The following is a 19,997-nucleotide window of genomic DNA, read 5'->3' as shown; positions in this document are numbered from 1 at the left end:
CAAATCCCACTTTAAACTGCAGGTCCAGTCCCAATTAACCTTACTGTGCATAAAGTGGACTTAAAACACCAAATCAACAACAATCTTTAAGGATGTAAAGTAATAACAAATCTCCAGAGCTGAATGAATAGTCTAGGATGTTACAAAGCCTGTGCTTCTCCTTTCAAATACTGGGTACTGAATTGACATTTCCATGGCATTTCATTTTATAAATTCAAAATTTGTTCTGATTTCATAAGATTAGGCATCTGTTGTGTTTTATTGTTCAATTGTGTTAATATGTGATTGAAACATATTTACTGTGGTGCCATTACCATTGCTTTTTGTATCTTCATGGGAAAAGTCTTAATTAGGAACTGTGCCTTGTGACTAGTAAATGGTAGAAAATTCTGTTGTCTAGATCACCTTGTTCTCAACAAGGTTCGTTTTTTGAGACAAACTTCTCTAAACAATTTCTACGCTCTGTTCAATTCACCTTTATTTGTGCTAATGATGCCATAAGATTAATACATTTACAAAACTCTAACAAACACAAATTGCTTCTTCTGCACAACAATCACTTAACTTCAGAAGTCCCTTTACCACATACTATTCACCTACATATTGAACTATGTGAGAGAAAATATGCCCCCTATAAAAGCCAGTCTAATAGATAGATAGGCTATTGTGAACACCATCAAGAATAGGGGAAAATTCAAGAAAATATCTAAGAAACAGATGAAAGAAATGTTGAAAAATGAAGGATGGAAACAAATTAAATAATTTTAAAAAAATATTTCCATAGAGCTGCAAGAAATTTACACTGGCATGTTCTGAAAATTTGAACTGGTTTACAGCAGCAACTTTATTTATTGATTATATTTATTACATTTTACTTATGTAATAATTATACACTCAAATGGAATTAGTAAAGAGTGAAATGTTATTATTATCGAATAATAAATTACAATTGAAAAATTAATTTGTTATCCTAACAATGACGAATATTCCATAACTAAGGAACATGAGATTTACAATTAACTCTGATACACTTACTATTCATTTTCCCACGAAAGTTTTTTTTCAGCTATCCATTTCTACACTCGTCTGGTGGCTTCGTCAGGCGTGAACTGATATCTTTAGATGCAATGACATTTATATTTCAGAAAGTGTTAAAGGTCAGTAGAAAGAACAAAATGTAGATTTATAAAAATTACTCATGGATGTAAACAAACATTCCAATGCTCATAGTAGTGGAGAAAATTCATCTGGGAAGGAATGTATAATTAATTTCAGGCAAGTACAAAATAGATTATATTTGTACAAATAGAATTACGTACTTTGTCTTTTATAAAATAGTAAAACAGAAGAAGTAAATTTCTTGATCATTAATATCCTGTAGCACAAAGTCCTTTCATTTTTGCATAGTTCATAGTAAAATCTCCACCAACAATTACATGTAAAACTTTTTTTTTTCTGCAACCTATGTGATGTAGTGGTTAGCACAACATGCTATGATGCCAGGGTCCCAGGATTATATCCCAACCTGGTCATGCATGTACTTGTGAGTGAACTTTTATCAACATCACATCATTATTCATCCTCATCACAACGACTAGCCAAAAGTAACAGTAAAGCTGTGCTGGAAAAAAAATTAAAAAAATATATATATATTTTTTTCTCACATGGTAAAGCTGATGTTATCACATTTCATATATCTTTATGTTAATGTGTAAAATTTGGTGTTAATCTCTAAATATGCCAAAATTACACTACCTTTTACTTCCAATGCAAGAAAGATCATGTGCTTGAACTTTCCAAATGTATTTAATCACTTTTCTCCAAAGCTTAGCTATTATTGTTCAAATGAAATATGGGTCTCCTTGTTGGTGCAGTGGTATCATCGTCGCATCGTAATCAAGGGGTTCTGGGTTTTATAATTGGTGGAAGAACATAATGGTTCATATCACTTTAAACTGTAGGTCCAGTCCCGATTAGCCTTACTGTATACAAAGTGGACTTAAAAAACAAAATCAATCAATTAATATGAAATTTTCACCAACCTATTAATATGAAGTGACATTGAAATGTGTGGACTAGCAATAGCCGTTGTCTTTTATCACTGGCAGCTACTGCCGACTTGCACAGTCACACATGCACACCCAAGTACATCTGGAAACCAACTACTTTCTATTGTACTTATTCATTGAGTGCCATCTCCATTTCAATGTCACCATGACACTTAACCTTCCATTTGCTTCCATGCTTTTCAGCATTCTATCTATTGTTGGTCTTTTGAACTTACACTTCAGTGGGTTTTCCAAGAACCCCTACAGCACACAAAATAAGTGAGCAACTATCCCAAGGCATGTACTGGCACGGTGTTCCACAAACATCATACTATGTTGTAACCTCGTTCCATTTAAGATTGTGTGACGATTCTAGACGAAACCACACACAATTGTAAATTGATTTTTTTTCTTTAAGAAAAGGTAAATTGTGATTGTATGAATCTGTATCACAAAGAGGAATACTAGGAGGTGTACTAGTACTAGTGTTATCCATTATAATGCTATTAATTATACCAATACATCATAAAATAAATTTTCAAGGACTACAATTTAGTCAATTAATCAAATATTTTGAATAATATTAGCAACCAGCCTATTATTAACTTGAATAGGGGCCCGTCCAGTAGAAGACCCATATATTATAACAGGCCAAGTATTTATTATAGCCCCAGCAACACTATTAATGTGAGATAAACTATTAAGAAAATGACTTCTTGGCCAAAATTTAAGCATATGTCTTGAAAACGTAAAATAGAATATAAGCATTCCATAAGTCTTACATCCTAATTATTAATAAATTAAATATATAAGGTATGCACAAATGAAAATGAGAACTTTGCTGTAGGGGCATTGTATGTAATCAAAGAAGGTTTGAATTGGATTGATTTGTTGTTTTAAGTCCACTTTATGCACAGTAAGGCTAATCGGGACTGGAAATACAGTTTTAAGTAGGATCCGAACCACTATGTGCCTCCACCAGGTATCAAACCCGGGATCCCTTGATTACACTGATAAACAAGCTGTAGATATCTGACATGATGTTTACATTTTCTAATGCAGTTTTTCATGCTGATTTCAAATCTAAAAACCGTTTTCTCTATCACATCAGGTTTTGAAGATATCGAAAAAAATTTATTTTTCATGGAATACCGTTCATCGAAAAATGTTTCGTCATTTTTTATTATTTTCCATGCAACACGGAAGTTTTTTTTAGTCATTTGTGAAAACAGTTATACTTAATGTAATATGTCGAAATATTTTCAAGCTCACATTACTATACTTTCATTTGTTTCTTTTTTATTTTGAGTGACAGTGGATTATGGTGTCCAGAGGTCACATAAATTCACCAGATCTGTTTTGCTACGTGTGCGGCTATCTAACAGACACATCCCATCGGAAATTTTTTGCACCGTTTCTGAAGAAAGCATATGAACTCGTATACTTTGATTTGAAGGTGGATAGTGGTAAGTCGTGGTCACCACAGTTCATCTGTTTGACATGTGCATGCAACTTGCGTGGTTGGATAAGGAAGGCGAATAAGTAATGCTGCTTCATCTGCGAGTGGGATAGCAGAGATAGAAAGCATCACTACATAATGAAGAATTGACCGATCAGAGATAGAATGCAGTCATGAAGGAAAAACATCCTTCTTGTGCCGTTGGTTGAGCGTGAAAACGTTATGATGCCACCACTTCATTTGAAGCTGGGGCTCATGAAGAATTTTGTGAAGGCACTAGACAATGACTCAGATGCTTTTCAGTACCTGTGCAACAAGTTTCAGGAGTTTAGTTATGCGAAAGTGAAAGAAGGTGTATTCATAGGTCCACAAATAAGGAAGATCATTGCTGACAGCCACTTCCAGGACTTACTGGGTGGCACTGAAAGAGACGCATGGGTGGCATTCAGTTGTATCCAATTTCCTTGGAAATTATAAATCTGCTGACTATGTGAATGTTGTGCAGAAGTGCATTAGTGCGTACAGACAGCTGGGTGGCAACATGTCCCTCAAAATTCATCTCCTTGACTCACATCTTGACTTCTTCCCCGAGAACCTAGGTTCAGTCAGTGACGAACATGGCAAACGTTTTCATCAGGACATCTTGGTCATGGAGCCATGCTATCAGGGTCAATGGAATGCAGCAATGTTGGTGGATTACTGTTGGATGCTTCAGCGTGACATGCCAAATGCTCAGCACAAACGCAACTCAACAGCCAAGAAATTCAAACCAAACACACCTCAAATTCAAGAAGTATATTCTATATGTATGTATTTTATATGTGTACTATACATTCAACTAGATGTTACTATATAGAATATGTGTCATGTGATGCATTTGCACTATTTTCTTAGCTAAAGCCATGTTCATTTGTACTCCATGTAGCAATAAGTGCTCTAGTGAAACCTATATCTATGAGTTGTTTGTTAAACAACAATGTTGTACAATGTTAAACACATATAAATGGTTGATGTCATATATCTCAAGAATGGTGGGTGTTGCAGACAAATGGTTTGCATATTTTGAATCAGCATGTTCCATTGTCTTAGAACGAATGTTGGATATCAAGATATCTGCTGAATTTTTTCTTTTGTTAATCAGTGACAAGACAACGACACTACCACTGCACCATCAAGAAGGCCCCTAATCGAAGGTAAATATGTTTGCCGAGAGATGGTGCAGTGTCTGCCCCAGTTTGCAGGTGTAGCAAACGGCTTTGCCTGCCATTTCCTCAGTTGGCGAGAGTTGTTTTTCGTGGACGGGTGTATTATGGATTCCTCCAGACCAGCACAGAGAGCTGTAATCCAATTTGGAATGAAGGACCTCTACTCATCAACTGGTTGGAACGGGGTGAAACAGTGAACTCTGAGCAGTACTGCAACACGTTGTTGAGGCTTAAACATGCCATCAAAAACAAGCACAGAGGTAAGCTCTCGAAGGGGATAGTGCTGTTCCAGGACAAAGCTAGGCCACATGTGGCCAAAAGGACCCTCGACCTGCTGAGAACATTTCAATGGGATGTCCTCACACATCGTCCGTATAGCCCCAATTTTTTCCCATGTGACTCCCATATCTTCGGCCCATTAGAACTATCAATGAAAGGTCAATGATTCACTTCTGACAAGGAAGTGCAGAACACCGTGGAAAACTGGATTCTTAAGCAACCCAGGAGTTTCTACACTGAAGCCATCCACTCCCTTCCTATGCACTGGGATCAGTGCTATATATTGATATAATAAGCCCGTTCAAACCAACAAAAAATTAATAATTTAAAGAAAGAAGAAGAAATCATTTCCATGCTAAGTATATCAACTTGTCATAACAAAATCATGGTAGAGTACCGCAACCTCAAATATTAACAAATCCTGCCAATAATATAAAACTAAATAAAACACTCACAAATAAAATGCTTACATATTCAGATATAAAAAAATAAAACAAACCCACCAGTACTATATTCAAAATTAAACTCAGAAACAAGTTCAGACTCGCCTTCCAAAAAATCAAAAGGAGTTCGACTTTTTTCAGCCTAACAGGAACTTAATCAATCACTATAATAGATAATCAAAAAGCATCTTCACATACACAAAATGAAAGAAATTATATACAAAAGTAAGACTCCTCTTGATTACTAACAAAATAATGAGTTATATATAAATATAAGGATAATACAATAAACTCATATCTTAGTAAAGTTACTAATAAATGCATACATTGAGGAATATAACACAAAGATCTAATAAATAAAATAATTAATATAAATAATACTACTACCATAAGTTTTTATAGTTTAAGATAAACAGTTGTCTTGTAAATCAGCAATGAATTAATAATTCTAAAAACATCAAGGGAGATGATAACATCACTAATAACTCCCAAAGCTAGTATTCTAATTAAATTACCCCTTGATATTATTAATATTCATTTAATATTAATTGCCATTATATTATTAACATCATTCACAAAACTATATATAAGGCACTCATTATCTATAGGAATTATATTAATTCTACATACCATTACTCCGAGTGTAACAATATCAAAATTTTAAAAATCCACATGACTTTCCTATGAATTATTTCTAGTATTTCTAGGATGAATATTAAACCATTGATACAACGAGTGTTACACCAAACGAAATATTTAAATTAAGAGTAAAAATACTAATAATAAGTATAATTTCAGTATTATTAATAATAATATGCATATTAATAGATCCATTACTAATCCAACCTATACTACAAACTACGGATACTACTACAACGTGAAGTATTATAACTCCTTTATTCTGAATAAAATTATATAATGAATGTATTACATTAATAACTATTATAAGAGTAACATATTTATTTAATACATTCATTGCAATTGTAAAAATCACCAGACTATCAAGATTTCAAATGAAGTTTTCAAATCTGTAGAGGGAGAGCTTGCAGCTGCTTGGCTGCCAAATATGCAGCAGTGTTATAATCTCATTGATGTCATCTATATCCAGTGTAAATATATGGATAAAACATGTATATCATTAAATATAGCACTTGTTCATTTAACTTGCATGCAAAGCTTAAGGTGATATCCAGTTACTCAACTCATTCAAAAGCAGTGAATGTGGCAACGCAAAGCACACAGTCATGAGTTAAAACATCAGAAGAAACAAGTGACTATAGACTTTAGTTGGTAAGTTTGCAGGGTCTTTCTTATTTTGGTAGAACTGGTCTTTCTCACCCAGTTCTACAAGTGGCAAATGCTTGGTGTCTTTCCTTGCATGTAAAAGTTAGTGGTAGATAGGAAGGAAGAGAAGGTGGAATAACTGAGAGCAAACCAGGGGTTGAAAATTCGCCACATGCTTTGTTAAACGGAAAATGAGGGAAAAAAACCTTCTTTATGCAATCAAAAATTTCCCTAAAATGAGGAATTCTATGGTAATTGTTAAAACGTTATTGATTGAATGATTGAATTTGGTGTTTTAAGTCCACTTTATGCACAGTAAGGCTAATTGGGACTGAACCTACAGTTTAAAGTGGGACACGAACCACAATGTGTCACCACTGGGTATCGAACCTGGGACCACATGGAAGCAATATTTTTAAGGTAAAACTATTACTTGAACCTACACATCTGAATATTTTTGCTTAAATTTCAGACAGTGTCAAGTTCTGTGAGTTGCGATGATCATACAACATGATATTTTTTAGAAGTATGAATTTGTTCTTGTACTGAGATTTGTTGTACAAATATTAACTTGTAAAGTGAATGTGCAACATTGGACCAACATTGATTCTTAAAGCATTTTCAGAGTTTAAATTTTATTTAAGTTATACAGGAGAAAGTGTTTTTATGTAAATAAAATGTCTTGGTGACTGGTCCCTTTCTGAACTGACCCTTAATATGTCTATCACCAAACATTATTTTTCAGAGAAAGATTAAAGAAGATCTAGAATGATGTTGTATTGTGAAATGTGAAATGAAAACAATCAAATCAGAGTATGTTTTATTTGTAGCAGATTAAAAAATACATAAAAGTTTTAAGAGTTTTTCTCGGGCAATCAGCCAAGTGATTTCCGGAAAGGCTTCCAAGCTTTCGAGAGCTAACGTCACTCTCATCTTCTGGGAATGAAGTGCAGAGATAAGTCAGGGTGACGTTATATGTATTTGGTGTGGAATGAGTGCAGTGTAGGTGGTGGGTCAATCAGGTGGCATTTTCAACATCCACGCTTTGTTTGTAAAACAGTAAGTAAACAACAAAGAGTCCACTTTCCTATTCTCAAAAATCACATTGTTCCTGTTAAGCCTGGAACACTTGAATTGCCAATACAATTGTCATCGTAAGTACTCAAAAATGAGAGTGAGTATTTGGGAGGATTGATAGCTCTTCTTCTAGAGATGCACACCAGCTATCACTGGTCTACATGGTCTTTAAATGTAACAGGATACTTTTCAAAACTTGTGTTTAGATGAGAGACAAATGTTTCTGATTTTCTTTATCCTTGTAATTCTCTTACATTCCATCACTTTACTACTTCTCGCCAACCTTCATGTTGGAGTGGTTAGCACAGCTTGCTACAACACCAGGTGTTCTATGTTTGAATAAACAAAAGTAGTGCAGAAGCAGTAAAGTAGTGAGTACTGCACATGAGTAGCTGTAGAAAGCTACTTTCTTGGAACAGTATCCCTAGCATTTTGATTGCTGATAGTGAACATAGTAAAATACACAATATTTAAGGTATTCTATGTAATTTGTGTTGCAATATGTATAGGATGATCAGTTGTGGATTTATTTTGCAGATTGTCATGGTGAAAAGTGAAAATAAATACAGAGATCATAACATAATACAATAAAAAATAATCTGGATTCATTTCTAGTTTTTTTTATTTTGTATGTATTTTCTGCCTATTTACACTGATCGTGATTATGAGGATGGATGATGATTTTATGGAAACTCTATGAAGAAACACATATGCATAAACCACTGATTGAACCTGAAACTTTTGGATTGACCTCCATGGCGGATCAGTTATCACAGACTGCTATGATGCCAGTGGTTCCAGTTTGAATCCTGACCCGAGAATCGGTGTTCTTTGTGAGTGTTACTTCATCAATTTCATTATATCATCCCCATCTTCGAAAATAGACAAAAGTGGCAGAAATGTGATGTAAAACAAACCAAATGAATGAATGAATCAATCAAAGTTTTCTACTTCTTTAGGGCAATTATGATGATATGGATGAAAGATGAGTAAATGTAATTTTTGAAATGATGAGTACAACAAAACTGTTGCCTGTGTTCATGGCCGTCAGGAGAATTTTTTGCAGGGGGTCGGGCTAATGATAAAAGTTGAATAGTAGATAAATAATAAGTATTTTTACCCTAGTTATAAATGTTATTATACAAAAATAAATATTACAAACTAACAAAAAATAACAATAATAATAATAATAATAATAATAATAATAATAATTATTATTATTATTATTATTATTATTATTATTATTATTATGTAAATGGGAAGACACCAAACACGTGAATATCAGCACAACTATTTTCCATTATTTCTTTTGCATTTTATGCAGTTAGTATGTGAATGCATTTTGATATTAACCTTTGCATATTCGTTCAAGGAAAGGCTTTTCATGTTAGTTTATATATATATATATGTGTGTGTGTGTGTGTGGCTTCTCACCTACAACTGTAATTATTAGAACTTTAAAACTGTGGAACCATTTGTTCCTTGGATGACCTGGTAGAATATAACCTTGTTCCTGTATTTTTCACTCAATGTTTTCGATCCAATGCATTTTTGCTTTCATTTTCTGTTCGAATGGTAGCTAAATGAACTTTATTTCTGTTCCTAACGATTAGAGTAACAAACTTTCGGCTATCTTGTATCTTTAATTGAACAATGTCAATTTCCAGGGGGTCCACTGACCCGTTTGACTCTTCCCCCCCTTAATGATGCCCATGATTGTGTTGAAGTGGTTTGTGTGATCCAGTTTGAAGCTAGGGTAATCTAGGTTTGAATCTTGGGTAAGGCATGGATCTATCACATGTTTGTCATATCATTGACCACATCACATCATTCATTCTCATCATCAAATTTAACATGGAAATGCAGAGAAGTAATGTAAAATAGATAGAGAGATAAATAGAAACACCAGCATGGGGAATAAATTGGTGGCATTTTGCAGATCAGAAGGTGATGGCCCTCCAAAGAGGTGTTAAATGTGTAGTAGAGTGGAGTGGCTACTGGTCTGGGTTTAATAAATGAGTTGAGGATGTTCGAGGAGAAACTTATTGTTTGCATGCCACTGCTGATAAAAGGAACTGAATGCTATAGCAGTGAAGAATATATTCGTAGTCCAAAGGCATCAGCGTTATTGATAAGCCAAGGTGTGCATGAGCAGTAGCCATCATTGAAGAGGTCCTACTCCTAGGGGTTTGGGAGCACCCTGAGACCAGCAGCTGACAAATAGCAGAAGAATTCTATGTATGATTGAATACCTGCACCTGATTAGTCACTAGGCAGCATCAGCCAGTAGATTTGAAAATTAGGTGAAGGGCCAGTAGGAAAAGAATAGAGTAGAGGAGAAAATTAGATCAACTGGTGTGTTTCGATTTATTAAAAAAAACATTCAACCTAAAATTACACTAAATGTGCTTAGCAGAATTTGTTTGATTAGTATTCACATTGTACATGGCATTCGAAAATTATTTGAAAATATGAAGGTCTGTCAAGCGATTTGTCCTTACAAAGGCAGTCTGTTCACTGGAATTAATTATACAACTTTTATTCTTGATAGGAAAGCTACCCATGCCAAAGACAATTTGTGAAAATACACATCTTGTAGTTCAGTCAAAATGTTTAGGAGTTTTGTTTGGACAGTGTCCTTGGCATATGCGAGCAGGCCGATGTGGAGAGAATTAATGAATGTTGTGAAATAGCTTTATGCTAACCGTTGTTAATTATACTTGAACAATTCTTTTCTGATGTTCTTTTTTATTATTATTATAAATCGTGCATGAAATTGATGTTGCACACTCAGCATGGACAAACTGGCTCACATGATACCCTGAGATGCATAATGCATAATACCGGCAACCATTTCACGTCTGGTCAACCCGTCACCTGGTGGTAGAATTATGATCTATTTGACTGGTTTCTAAAAGATGGGATATTCAATCACTGGTAATGTTATATTCCTTGAGGAATATTTTGTTTTTATTCAAATCATTTTGAAAGACCCTGTATTAAGCAAGTCAGTGTATCGTTCGTAATTCCAGATGTTTTTTATTGGTAAAAGAGCAGGCATGGCCATGAAAAAAATCTGAAGAATTGTTAGGGAGCACAACCACAAAAATTCCATAAACCATAACCATTAAAATTCACATTTTGGCACTTACTGGATTTCTTACCTTCTTTACTAGCAATGATTGTTAATGATTTAGTAGAGTGCCCACAATGTGGGAATTGTCTCTGCTGGTGAAACATCAATAGTGAAATTCCAGGCGAAGCCAGAACTGGTTCAGTAGATCTGTTGGTATAGCAATAGCATGATATGCCAGAGACCTGGCTTTGAGTCCTGGTTGAGCCTGAATCTTTCCCTGAGATTTTTAAGTATTTCTTTTAATACTTATATGCATGAGAAGAATAATTTAATAAAAATATTATGTGGTGAGGTCAGATATCACCTGAGTAGGCACCATTGTCACCAGGTGATTGATTTCTTTGCCGTAACCTAAGATCAAACTTGCAGCAACTTGTCACCCCTTTCTTTATAAATTGTCACACAAGACACATGATGACACGTTTTGGTGCAGACTCTTAACAAATGATGAGAAGTGAGTTTCCCTTTGCTATCCCAAGACTGAAAACCAATGGCTTTAGTGGATGAGGCTCAAGCGGTGTTTCAAGATGGCATTTTGTAAGATGATCACATTGCGTGGGTGTTTGTGTGCTGGAACTTTGAAGGTCCTTTTCACTGGAAGCTTTTTCCACATGATTTAAACCATCGCACAGTGATCCAGAATGCCACAAAAATTTACACAAATCAGGACCTTGCTATTTGACTCCTAAATCAATACAACTATGTAAGATTTGCATTTTAAGGAATAATTGACACTTTGAGTCAAACAGAATTCACATGAGATTGATTATTTACATATTTATACAAAGAGTATAATTTTGACCTATATCAGTACACGATTGTGTAAATACTAAACAATACACTTGAAAGATTGAAATACATTCCCAGAATAGATTAAATAATAATAAAGGTAATAGTTATGATGATATTACTTTTAATATTTATAATTTCACCTTTTTTTAGGTCTCAGGAAATGGCAAGGGTACTTTGGCTTCATACATTAAGGAAGCAAAATGGCCATATTTGCCAAACACCCAAACTTTCATTTAATTTGTGAAGAATTCATCTTAAGTCAACAACACAGAGGAAGCAATAGGACCACTTGAGGATGGTGTATCCTCATATCTAGAAAAGTCCACCTTCACACAGGTATTACATAGAAAATTCTGATCATTCATTTAACATGTGTATTCCAAAAGAAATAACTTTGGTTACTTAAATTGCACCACAACTAGCAAAACTTGGGCTTTTATGTAAGTTATGTTGAAACTTTGTGAGATTTTTCTTATACAACATACCTTTGAGTTCTGTTTAATGATTTTTCAATATTATTACATAGAATCAATTTAAGTTTATTAACTGGGCGAGTTAATTGTTATTTGAAAGGTAAGTACGATTGTTGTAGATACTAAGGTTACTACAGAGACAGTACTATGAACAAAGTCCTTAAGGATGGGAAATGAGTTCAACAAAACCATCGAATTCTTCAGCTCACAATTCACAATGATGATATATGGAAACAGACAACTTGACTCTAATGAAGGGAACCCAGAATGCAATTGGAAGAAATACATGGCTTTTTGAAGGTTGGTATTTTATGTGTGTAGAATTCCAAACAGCTTCATTCCAGAAAAATTATATTTTGTATTTTTGCCATAGGAAAGTGGAAGCTGTGAGTCTCTAACAATATCTAGTTTTAATATCACTTTCCCTACATTCAAAAGAACACATACAAAAACAGATAAATGTATAGATAAAAGAAGTTGAGAATAAGGCAGTTGACACTTAGTGGTTGAGTATGTTGCATGGATAACTTATGATCTCGCTGCTGACAGATTCCAGGTTTGAGTCTCAGTCTGGACATGCATGTTCCTTTGTGAATGCTTCTCCTCCTGCATTATCTAATCACCATTCATGCTCACATTTGTAATAGAACTAACAGGCCTTGAGCCAGGCAAGTTGTCGGTACCACTTGGAGGGACGGGTTCTAATATAATTTTTTGGTAAGGTTGGGATGCCTAGAGATGACAAATAGGTGATAGCATGTCATAACTCTTTGCCTTCTGTGTGTTATTGCTCCATTCCCCAGATACCTTGATATAAATGGGACGTTGTTATAAATTTTAATATTTTGACTTTTATTATTAGAAATGACAATTACAGTAATTCTGATCAAAATTAATAATAATGATGATAATAATTAAGATTATAATAATAACACTAATTAAAACATGTGAATGTTTTAATAATTTAATTGACAAGTTGGATGGTATTTAACACCATTACTGGAGTCAATTGCTATTTGCCCATCATTAATGCGATATATCTGAATTAACAACTGAAGTGTGCAGTTGTGAGTATGACAGTAGCAGTCCAAGGGCAGTGTAAGAGTTCAATGAGAAACGTGGACACGTGGTGCAATGCCTCTAAAGTGCAATTTCTCTGAATCAATGGCGTGATGAGCCATAGGAAAGATGGAAGCTGGGCAGACAGCGAGAGGAATCTGTAGCCCTTGGAGTGTCTCAAAATGCCATTTCTCGCCTGTAAATTCGGTTCCAAACAATGGGAAATATGCGACGAAGGCAAGGTCAAGGCCGTCTGCAAGCAACAACGGCAAGAGACAATCTTCTTAACAACTGATTGGAACAGACAACAGAATGCAACGAAATTATACCATGATATTCAAACAGCAATAGGTTGCAGATGTCATCTCAAACTCTCTGCAATCGACTTCTTAAAGATGACTCATGGTGTGTCTTCCATCACCATACAGCTTTCAGTCCATAGAAACTTGGCTGAGGAACATCGCAATTGGAGCCACAATGAATGGGGTTGAATGCTGTTCTCTGATGAGTCATGATTCAGCCCCCAGCCTTACAATAGATGTGCCTAATCTGGAGGGAATGTGAAACATGCTATAACCCAGTCTTTGTTCATGAAACATTCTAAAATGTAGGTGGTGGAATGATTTTGTGGGTTGGAATCAATATTGTAGGACATACGGACCTCCACGTCATCCAAAATGGCAGTTTGACGGACCACAGATATGGAGACGAGAACCTCAGACCTCTTGCCATGCACAGATGCAGTAGGTGATCATTTCCTTTTCATCGGCGATAATGTTCGTCCTCAAAGAGTTCTGTTAGTGCACAACATGCCAGAGGACGAGGGAATAGTGAGTATGAAGTGGCCACCATGATTACTGAACTTAAATCCCACAGAGAATGTACTTTTGCAGATGCATTCTATATAGCATGCCACCTCCCTCAACTCTTCCAGAGCTGAAATTGCCCAAAATGAAGAGTGGCGATGAATCCTCCAAGCTCTCATCTATCACCTCATTGAGTTCATGCCACACAGATGTGCAGCGGTGTTGGCCGTTCAAGATCACCTACCATATTAGGGGTGAGTAACTGCTGTGACAATATCCGTTTCTGAGCTGTTCTATTGGTACACACATTGCTCGATAGTGACACACATCATGTGAGCATTGGTTCAAGCAACTGTAAGGTCTTTCTGTTACCTGTAGTAATCCATACTCTACTGTATCTGTTTTGTGAATGTTCTTTCAGTTGCATAAACATTTGCTGTACATGGTTTTTGTCCAGTTCTTTCTGTTCCTTTCTTGATTCAAGAAGAGGGTGGTGGATAGTTATGGCAGGTCAATTATCAGACACGGCACCATTTGGTCGAATTATTATCATGGGCATTAGAGACATACCTGCAGAAAAATGTTATATCCCCCTGAGAAATATCTGGAAATACAGCCATGGCGATTGATGGTATGCCTCTTATTCAGAGAGTAAAAAAAAAGAAGAATCAAGCTTTGGTGAGGTCTATCGGCTTTGTCCATTGCTTTGCGGAAGGAAATGGGAGTCGAAGAATCGATGTCTGTTTGATAAGTACAATGAGACATCTATAAAGAACACTGAAAGAACAATCACGTGGGAAGAACTCGGGCATCACTTACACAGCATCTCATCTTCCCAGATTGTCAAAAATTGAAGGAAATTCCTAAGTCACGTAAAAAATAAAACAATTCTAATTGTAACTTTGTTCGTTAATGAATGTAGGAAACCAGAGCATTTTGAAAATCTTTTGAATAAAACACTTCACGAACTGTGGAGATAAATGATGGAACATCACATCTGAAGAGAGCCGCAAAGTGATCAATCTCAACAGTAAACATGAAGAAGATATGGTAATTTATTGGTGAATACTGCCGCTGCTAATGAGGGTTATGAAACTGTAATGAGAGGCTCAGATGAGACAGATGTGTGTATTGTGTGTTTAACATTCCATGAAAGAATCATGGTTAAATTGTTTCTTAACACGAGAACTGCAGTGCTTTTGGTACTCTATGATGCATTCTATTTTTCTTAATTATTTGCATTTTACACCAAGTTATATATGTTTAGAAATGAAATGAATCATTCATATAATAAAGCAACACATTTCTCTGAACTGCAGCTGAATATTTATTGAACAATGTGCTATTCTGACACTAATACAAATTTAGTGCTATTGTAATATTATTAGAGTACTATATTATGAGTGATAGTACTATATTATAGTGATAGTATTATATAGGAGATATTATTATTATATTGTAATATTGTTATACTAGTGCAACAGTAAAATATAATTTACACAAACAACTGAATGCAAAATAACATCACATTTAAATAATTAAGAGTACAGTAATTTCTTTACGGATGGGCAATGGGATCTTGAGGTGTGACCACAAAAAAGAAATCACCATTACCCATAATATCTATTAAAAAATAAAAATAACGGAGGAGAGTGCTGGTAGAGATGTTCATACTGAGTTGTAACAATTACAGCAGAGATGAAAACCTTCCCTTGTACACTGCATGCACACAGGTTTCCAGCATGATTTACACCTTTTGTTTGTCTTGTTCCACGAACATTTAAGTTTACCTGACACCTTTTGCACCCCTCTTCATGTTTTTGTTCTTGTGGACCAGGAGGCTTTCAATCTTGTGGTACTGCTGACCTGAGACTGACATAGTTTTGAGACAGATCTTCTCCAAGCTTCAAAATAAAGTTTCGTCTTGAAATTGTGCTCTTTGTAACAGACTTATACAGAATCAATGAATTTATGGCTGCAAAGTCAAGCAGGTTGTAAAATATACGCACTCGGATGGGGCTTTGACAGAGTACTTTCTTGCCATTTGGTCGACAACAACAACATCTAACTTTGTTGTGCTGTAGAACAGCACTGTCTTGGGTTTCTTCTTCTCATTTGTACCTATCGCCACATCTGGATGCAGGCTGCTCAAAATCAAGACATTTCTTCATGGTTTACATTGGTACATAGTGAGAGTGATATCGTTGTTCTTCCGTGCAACTGTAGTGTACAACATGGGCGGCCGCTCATAAGGATGATATGGATGCCGCACTGCCGTGTGTAACCACAAGTGAACAAACATTACATTTAACATTTATATATTAGCTTTTACATTGTCTGAGTTGCAAATATTCCATTGCTTATAGATCGTTGGTTAGTAGGTTCTGTATTCATCCTTCCGCGACAATTGCGAAGTTTGCACGTCACTGTGTGGGGGAATACGGAACTTGGAGAGAAATGCGGCAGGGTGCCATCCTCCCACTTTACGAAACGTAGAGCATTCTCAGGCGTGGCCGCGAGAGGTAAGAGGCGAGGGAACTGTGGGAATTACATGCGCGGGATCTGCGCCTGGGAAACTGGCCCTCTCTCCGGCCGGAGAACGGTGAACAATGAAGAGTTACCAGAAGCAATGAAGTTAACATAAAAAAGAAAATTACCAACCATTGAAAAAAATCATTCTGTATTCCATAATCTTATTCACTTATGACATAAGAGTAGAGCAATAAATAATGCAATTTCCAATGAGGAAAGAAAATATCGGTAACTAAAAATGTAGACTCTTGCTTGATTTTTGTTATTTACCATCGCTTTCTGCTACTTTTCGGTAATCACGACGATGAGGATGAGTGGTGATATAATGAAATTGATGGAGGGGCACTCACAAAGAACACACATACCCATGCCGGGATTTGATGCCAGGAGCCCTGGCTTTGTAATGTGGTATGCTAACCCCAGAAGTCGACTATCGATTCTTGTTACATGCAAAATTATCCTATATATACGTTGTATTTTTTCTGAGTTTAGTGAAAAGTACATTTGGATTACAATGATGTGGAGTACATCATGTAGATCTAATTACATGTTTTGATTAGCACGTTTGAAAAAAATCCTGATAATGTGACAAAGTTGTCCAATTTCTTTTCAAGGCAGATGTTAAATAAATTAGAAACTCATCATCTAAACTCACCAAGAGCCGCTACAGGAATCTGTGAACTACAAATTTCTGAAAATTTGGCAAAATTGTCTGGCAACCCCGAAGCAATAAAATGACCAGATGGGAAGACGATAGTATTGACACTTGTTGTTGCTTCGTTTTTCATGGAAAGTGAAGCTTTTTTGGAACTTGTGTGCTGTAGTTGTGCATTTGTTGCGATGAACAGTGTGGAGAAATTGTTGGTGCGAAGTTTTCTACCAGAAGTCTGGATGAAAAAATAAACAAAAAACCTAGGCCGAATTTGAATCTAGAACAAGTGTCAAAGAAGGGAGGTCGTGAGTTCACTTGCAAATTTCACGTTGAAGGACAGAAGGATGAATTTCAGTTACAAGCATGTCTGAAGATTTCTAGTAAGCTTGAAGTTTTTACTTTAGAGCTTCTGGTAAATCAGATATCACTTTTCTAATGAGATATTTATTTTGATGTCCTATTTCACATATCAATTGGTCATGTTGAACAGGAAACTTTTTCTGTGTAACTTTTTTACTAGAAATTTTCATGATCAATGCACGTAAATATTCGTCATTGTGCTTATCAAGTTGTGTAAAAATGAATATCCCTTCTGAATTTTCCGCTCTGTTAAACGACTAAATCTGTTAGAATTCTATTTCTTCTTCCATCTTCTTCGCATTACTGTTAAATAATTATTAATTTATTATAATATGTGCAAACGTGTAAAACATGATATTCGTTAAACATGAACTTATCAATTTCTTATCACGTTGGCTGTTATACGAAATTCATAATTTAAACTCGCATTACTAGTAGAGCAAATTTGTGCCGGCCCCTGTGGCGGAATGGATTACGACGCCAGGGTTTCCAGGTTCGAGTCGCGGGTAAGGCATGGGTATTTGTGTTTGTCCAGATGATAAGGAACTGAGAAACTGTAACAATTGAAAAGTTTAAAAGTGAGAAAAAGTGTGAATGGTGGGGGATTACCTACGTGTAGGGGATATTTCCTTAAAAAAAAAAAAGACTGGTTAGCACATTGCGCTACGACGCCAAGGGTCCCGGGTTCGAATCCTGGCCTGGGCATGGATTTTTGTGAGTGTCCATTCATCATTTTCATCATATCACTCATCCCCATCTTCGCAAATTAGCCAAATGTGGCACAAACGGCAAAGTAAAATAAAAGCAATAAAGGAGCTATCGCCCCTCCACTTTCGTTCACCACGAACCGCCACTGGTGTACAAGTAATCGCAAGACTCCTTTAAAGCAACTGGCACTTCATGCCTGGCTTTGTTCATAGTTCCAGCAATACTCATAGATTTGCGTTTCAGAGTATTAGCCAGATACAGAGAGGTGAAATAATTATCACAGGTGACATTAATTCCTTTCTTCGTGAAGGGCTCGACAAGCTGTTGACCACATGATCGGTAAGGCGTTCGTCATTTGCATGCAGTTCATCCTTTCCTAAGTATGAGAATGCATTTAGAATGTACTTTGAGTCTTTGTCAACTGCCATCCAAAACTTTTGTCCGTATTTGTCTGGTTTTGGTGCCATAAACTGAATAAATTTGCACCAACACTTTGATGTGAACAGCTGCTCATCTGCAGAGATGTATGCCCCTGGTTTATAGCAAATCTGACTGTTTGAAATGAAGTCATTCCATACTTTGAACATGAGAGCAAACTTGTCAGTTTTCAGTCCTTCTGATCTGGTTGACTTTAGATCAAACCTCAGAAACCTCATAATGTCTCGGAATCTGTCCTGAGGCATCACAAGCTTACAAAATGGCAGTCCCCATTTATCTGACCACAGAGCATCAAGCTCCAACTTCACCGCTTACATAAATTATCCCTAAGAAAGCCTGAAGCTCATCAAGTGACGTTGACCAGTCGTCACTTTTCAGTACTCTGTGTGCCTCAGCATCAGTGCACTTTTGTATGTGCTTCAATATCTTATCAATGATTATGAGATGCCATGTGCTGAAAACCGAGTTTGCATACAAAGATGGCTCAGTCTTCTTTCAAAACATTATGCTCACTTCTCCTACCTGTTATACATTCATTACCTGATAAAATAGTCCATTTTGTTCTGTCTGGTGCCTCCAACTCTGTTCCAGGTTGTAAATGTGATAGCCAGTTCCTTGGAAGTTTCTTGTTTGCTTTCTGAGTCACTGCAACTTGCTTGTAGACTTCTGCTTGATTGCTTGGGCCAGCTGCATCTTGCTCAGGATCTGTAGAATCATGTGATGCTGGTTTACTGACTTGCCTTACTCGCTTCAAACTCCTCAAGGGCAGTCCACCTACAAAGAGAAGGATCATATCATAAATATATAAGTAAGGGATTGCTTGGTTCAAACCCCCTCCTCCTTTAGTTCAGGTTAAGTTAGGTTAGGTCAGGTTAGGTCCTTTGGTTGACATAAGTTACCAAAAACTTATGAGATGGTAAATTGACCCCCACACACACCTCTAAACTTTTTTGGCTTTCAGCCGCCTTTAACTTTTTTGGCTACGCCGGATATTATGTGAATTTTTGTGCCATAGACATCTTCTCATGTAACATTTGAAGATGCTGATAACAACAACAAGAAAGCACATAATGCAGGCACATACGCAGGAATTTATTTCGGGAGGGGTCCAAAGCTTTTGGGGGGGGTCCAAAGCTTTTGGGGGGGGGTCCAAATTCAATATGAGGATAAATTATATTAAAATTTGTATAATTGGGATATCGGGGGTGGGGGGTGGTTGAATCCCCGGGACCCACAACCTGCGTAC

The sequence above is a fragment of the Lepisma saccharinum genome, chromosome 5 (genome assembly GCF_977018435.1).
Source record: "Lepisma saccharinum chromosome 5, izLepSacc3.1, whole genome shotgun sequence".
NCBI classification, from domain to species: domain Eukaryota; kingdom Metazoa; phylum Arthropoda; class Insecta; order Zygentoma; family Lepismatidae; genus Lepisma; species Lepisma saccharinum.
This window is presented reverse-complemented; position numbering follows the sequence as displayed.